This window comes from Python bivittatus, unplaced genomic scaffold, assembly GCF_059951505.1.
Source record: "Python bivittatus isolate LINGU-HERP-01145 unplaced genomic scaffold, Pbiv_v1 ctg000610_np1212, whole genome shotgun sequence".
Taxonomy (NCBI): domain Eukaryota; kingdom Metazoa; phylum Chordata; class Lepidosauria; order Squamata; family Pythonidae; genus Python; species Python bivittatus.
In genome coordinates, this window is record NW_028277088.1 from 359,597 (window position 1) to 365,755 (window position 6,159).

Consider the following 6,159-nt stretch of genomic DNA (forward strand, 5'->3'; position numbering starts at 1 on the left):
AGGCACAGGCGCCATATTTTTTGCTTCCATCTGCAAAAACTGTGATGGCGTCTGGGATAGGGAATGAAGCAAAAGGAGAGTTCCATGCAAAGGGTGTGGTTTTCAAAAGTTGTAGTCTGGGGTCAGGAGGGTGATGACAGGAGACAGAACCGGGCCAGTCAGCAAGGGCAAATTGCAGTTGCTCACTGGAGGCCAGAAGGGTTTCCCAAGTTGCAAGAGAGCAGGGAACATAGAGTGTCGTTGGTTCTTGTCCAGCAAGTGCTTTTGCACGATGGCGACCCTTTGTAATGAGGAGTGCCATTTGAGCTGGTTTTGTGGTTAAGGTAGAACGAGGTGTATGCGAAAGGTGGACCCATTCAAGGACTAACAGCGAGGGTGTGACTTGTACAATCGCACCTGTGGGTAGGTCCAAGGTGTTGATTAACAAGAGTGCAAGAGGAAAATCATCCAGCAACCGATCCACCCATTTTGTTTTTAAGGCTTGGTTCACTAATTGAATTGTTTCCAATTGTTCCTTTTGCAATGGGATTATGTCTGCCGGTTGTTTTCCTTTGGTCAAGGCAGAGAAAAGGGGTGAAAGTTGAACAGTAGTGAGACCTAAATAAGGGCGTATCCAATTAATTGATCCCAAATATTGTTGTAATTGAAGCAAGGTCGGCTTTGGGGGTAATTGTACCTGCGGGCACAATGGAGCAGCGTGAGAGGAAAGCAATTTGTGCCCTAGGTATTGAAAAGGAGGAGAGGTCTGGACTTTGTCAGAAGCAATATAAAGACCTCCTTGTTGTAAAATTTGTTGGAGGTGGGGTAAAGTTTTCAAAACTGTGCCCCTTGGGCCAGGGGCCGCAACTAAAATATCATCCATATAGTGGTATACCAGAAAAGATGGGTATTTCACACGATACGGGCGTAAAACATGTGCTACAAAACATTGACACATGGTGGGGCTATTGAGCATTTAATTTTTCCAGAGTTAACGGCCATTGATCAACCCACACAGGGGTGTGAGATTTTAAAGTTAAGCGAAGGACAAAAGGAGAAGACATCACTGCAGAGTGAGTTTAGCTTGAAATTGGGACATGAGGTCACGTCCCCAGAGGTTAGTATGTAAAGGCAACACCACAGGTTTTATGTGGGCAACGTGCGTGGTTGCGGCAGAGGGTACTGGAAGCCAATCAGAACTGACCCTTGCTGCTTGTACGCCACCCACACCTCTCACGGATGGGGCCTCGTCAGTTCTCCAATTGGGAGGCCACTCTGCCGATCGTGTGACGGACACGTCAGCGCCGGGATCTAGGATACCGGAAAAAAGGCGACCGCCGACATGAAAGTCTGCCGTGGGGCGTGAGGTGCGTAGCGGATGTTCTAAAGCCAATAAATCATCCGGTGTGGTTTCTGGGAGCAAAATCATAGTGGCGACTATTTCCCCAGCGTTAATTGTCGTGGCGAGGGCAAGGTCTGAAAAACGATCGGAGCTTCGCATGAAGGGAGCGGCAAGAACGCCTCGAGAGGTAAGATCTAAGTTTGGGGAAATTAAAACAGGCAAAGTAGGAGGCAAGGCAAGCGTGAGCTTCGGGGAAATAAAAAGAAGATAGACATGACCGGGCAACGTGTGTGTGACTGTGTCATTTGCTACCATTTCAAAGCATTGGGAAGGTACAGCGTTGCTAGGTTCAGCCTTTGGGGCGGGGCTGGCTGGTCGCCCCGCAATTAGTTTTCCGGCTGTTTAGCAGAGGGTGGGTTAGTGCGACATTGGTTTGCCCAATGAAAACCCCTTTTACAGCGTGGGCAAACGGTGTCGGGGCGGGAGGACCCGGAGGGTTTACGCCCCCTTGGGGCTCCTCCCCCTCCCGGGACACGGCACTGATTTCTAAAATGGCCGGGCTTTCCACAATTGAAGCAATTTCCGGTGGGGCGCGAAGCAGCAGCAGGAAGTGGCTGATTTTGGTGCATCGCAGCAGCCTTAATATCCTTTACGACTTTATAAGACAGAGGAGCAAACACTTGGGTAGGAGGGTTATTGGGGTTGTTGGGATCGGGAATATATGAGGCAGGGAAGGCAGCACAAGATTGCATATCCTCCAAATCTAATTCCCCTCTAGCACGAGCCTCTATCATGGCGCGTACCAGGGGTCCGGCAGTTGGAGCTGCCGGAGGAGGGAAAAGTCCCTCATCCCTTCCCTTTGTTGTTAGAGGGGGGGGGGCCGATGGCGAACGGCCCTCGTAGGGAGGAGGCGCCGTGGTTACAGGGGCAGCCGTCCTCGGCTCCACATCGTAAACTTCCAGAGCTTCTAAAAGAACACGGCAGGAGACAACAATTTGCTGTGGAGCTTTTGGTGGCTCATCTAAATACTTCAAAATCTTTCTCCACAATGTGGCTTTTGTTGACCCGGTCTCAGGGTAGTCCGGACATTTGAGCCAGACATATTTTAGCAGTTCAATTAGCTGTTTTTGCTTAATCGGAGGCAGTGGAGTGCCTCGATTAGAAAGAATGATGTTAGAAGCTTTGAGAAGGTCTCCAAGTTCGCGGAGGTGCGCAACCTGGGGCTTGGACAACCCGCCTCCCATACTTACGAGGGAACCGACAGGCGGCTGGGACGCGTTGAGCCCTTTCTCGGGCGTAAGTACCGGAGGTCTCAGGCGGAGGGAGACGGACGATCACACAGTTATTGGGGGTCACGTCGGGGTCACCAGTTGTAACATTCACGCAGTTACAGCGGGCCTCTCACGAGCGAGGGGAAAGAAGACACCAGACTGATTCTCCTTCGGGGGGGATGAGAGCGCCCAGACCGGAGTCTGGAAACCTCTTTTATTGAGTACATCAGAGGGCTGGGTTAAGCATATCATACGTCACACTACCTAATACAAGCCCATAACCATATATGGCAATACATGAAACACAAGGGATCATGTGCTCCGATTGAGCCCGTGACACGCTGCAGGGGCTTGCTCCTGAAATTTGAGGCTTTTCCCCAGGGTGCTGCTGGTACTTTTCCATGCTAGCTTCCTTGTCGGTGTTCGACTGATTTTACTAGTCTGCACTGACAGAAATGCCTAGCACGTGATGGGGTGTTATAATGCAACCTCCTTGCATACTTTTAGCAAGACCCGGAAGGCGTAAAACAAGTCTTTTGGCCATACTGGCACCAAAGCATTGAATTCCACCTCTCTGTTGTCCTGGGAAAAGCACCACACCTACATTGTCTACCGTGCCATTTCCAGCAGGTTGACTGGACTATCTGCATCCCAAAGCCTGGCACAAATAGGTAAGTTGTAGGATTTGCCTTATGATGTCGCAACACACATTTTGTAGCTTGACCCTGTTACCCCCCGCAAAGAGAAGCCTTTGCTCCTTCCTCCATCTCTTGGCCCTTGTCCTCCTGTCTGCGTCCCTTTGAGAAACTTCCGCTCCACCTTCTTTTAAAAAATCTGAGAGGGTCAGGATCACAAGTGGACGGATGGGGTGGGTGTGGGTAGGGAAACGACTTCCTGAACGGGCTCCTGAAAGCGGGAGCAGCTCTCCCCCAACAGAAAAGGGCCTCCTTCCACCATGGGTGTTTCATGAGTTGGTTTAGGGGCCCCAAGCTCTTCAGCTCACTGACCCCTTCATGAAGTTTCAGATTGTTCAGCGACCCCCAAACTCTTATTATATCAAAATAATTTAATAAATACTTTAACTGATAGTACTACGAATAACAACAATATTGGATAGTAAGCCTTAGGGGTTGATATTGACCACTTTGGGGAATCCTGGTTTAGGAGCACATGCCATTCTGATCTGGAAACTGCATTATTGCTGGGGGGGAGAGGGGGGCTCCTCTGCTCTTGCACGGCAGACGAGGCCCAGCCAAGCCGCAGCCTCCAGCCACACCACCACAATGATGGGCTCTGCTGTCCTCAGTCTTCTCTCCAGGTTCATCCAAAAGGCTAAAGGGAGGTCCAGATGGCTCACTCGGTTGGCCAGGCATCCAACAGGGTGGGCCACGGGGAGGGTCAAAGAAGGTAGGCAATGCCCATAAAAAGGGACACAGCCTTGGTTGTGGTGGAGAAAATAAATCTAACAAGAAAATGGGGGCTGCACCCTTTTTTCATCACTTGCCTAGTCCCATCAGACAAAGTGCAGGCTGCCCCCCTTCCTCCCTGTCTTGCACGTGACCAGGGTCAACCCCAGCTCCCCCCTTTGGCCAGTCCCATCAGGCCCAGATTGACCCTCCCCGTCCCCCCCCCCTGCAATCCCATCCCAGCCGCAGACAGGAGCCTCCAGCCAGCTCACAGCGGAGCCCAAGCGGGCGGCCCCGAGGAGCCCCAACGTTCCACCGGACACGCCCCCATTGTGCCAACGCTCCGCCCGCCTCCCAAGGGGCTCCCCAGCCCTGCTGCCCCCCAAAGGGCCCTTCTGCCCAACAACAGGAACGCCGCCCAGCTTCCCCAAAGCAGCCAGCCCCCCCATCCCCACTTTGCAGCCCTCAGCCTCTCCGAGCATCTCTGCTTGCCCCTCGTGCAGGGTCCCTCTTCCTTGCAAAGCAGGCACCCAACGATCCTTGAAATAAACGTGGCTCTTCTCAGCGCTGCACTCCGCTCTTCTGGATTTCCCACAACGGTCACAAGGCCGTGGCTGTCATTTTGACTTTTTGTATCCCCCTCATGGATGCCCTCGGCTCAGCTGCTGCCACTTCCTTTTAGCTTCCCTTGTCACTCCCGAGGTGCCCGCTTCCCTGCGTGCCCCCAGCCCACCAAACCAAACCTCCCCCTTGGGGTCCTGCCCATTCTTGGAAGTGACTCTTTTCCCCAAGGCAGCAACCCTGCATTGCGCTTGTACACTCACAATGTTCAACGCAGTGACCCCCTCTCCCTCATTCCCAGCCCCAGGATGACTGACAGTAGGTGATGCTTCGTCTCTGAAAGGTCTCCTTCTGGGCAGGGGGCTTTCTGGGAAGGACTGATGCTAAAGAGGACCTTGGGAAGCCAGTGACTCATTTCCAGTGACCCAGCAAGCCCCCCCATGTCTGTGCTGTGAATTATAGGTGATGTATTCCCATCGCACTTTGTTTATAACGTTAGTGCATTGGTAATGCCATTGCCCCACTGTCATCTTTTTGCAGACCTGCACATGGGGCTTACCCATTGAAACTCCACCTGCTATGAAGCAGGAATGCCGGGGAGAGATCAGCTGTCAATGCGTGCCAAGAACCACACTGAATTCTGTTATTTCTTTCAAAAATCAGAGTTGGCAAGCTCTGTTTTACAGAAATGAACTGCTTTGCCCCCAGCATCTGTCTTCAGGCGATATCAAGGCATCCACGCCAAGGAAGAAGTCTGGTGCCAGCTCACACATGCACGGTAGCGTCACTGAAGTGTACTGAGGTCTCGATTATGCGTGTGTGCGTGTACACGTGTGGGCACAATGGAGGTCCAGCTAGGCTTGTCCCCAGGAGAAGGGGATGGGTGGGGTGGTTGGTACCCCCACAGCAAACGCCAGGCACAGGATTGCACTGACCCTCACCGGTGTCCCCTGGGGGAGGGCAGGGGGACGGGGCGTGCAGGAAGCCCCCTCGCCCGCCTCTGCGACCTCCAGGCGCCCTGCAAAAGACTCGCACGACTCCGTGGCGGCCGGCAGTCCTTTCCGCCAGTCCGTTTGTCCATTGGGCAGGTCTCCCGCCTGCCGTCCTCAGAGGCTCAGGGCAGCTGCACGGCCACACGGGGAAAGCAAGTCGCCAGCACGAAGCACGGTGGAAAAGCAACACATCGCAACATACAGGAACAAAACGGGAACGCGCTTCCGCCCCGAACCGTCGCCAGCCAGCCACGGCCCGCCCGACCCAGAAGAGTCGAGACTCGGGACCCGGCAGCGGCGAGGGCGTCGCGGGGCCGCCTGGCCCGACCCCGCCCGGTGCAGGAACCCGGACCGAAGCCTCTCCGCGCAGGCGGGGCAGCCCCCGCGTTGCTTTGCTTCCCCCCAAAGCCTTCCCCCGCGCCCACAGAAGCGGGGGCCGCGCGGAGACGCCGCCCGCGCCTCCCTCGCAGCCCGAGAGCTCTCCTCGCTCAGCGGCGGGCCTGGGAGGGCACTCCTGGCAGCGCTCGGGATCCGGGCCCTTTCCGCCAGGGCCCCTCTCGGCTGCTGTACGATGCCCGTGCCGCAGCGGGCGGGCCTGCCATAGGAGG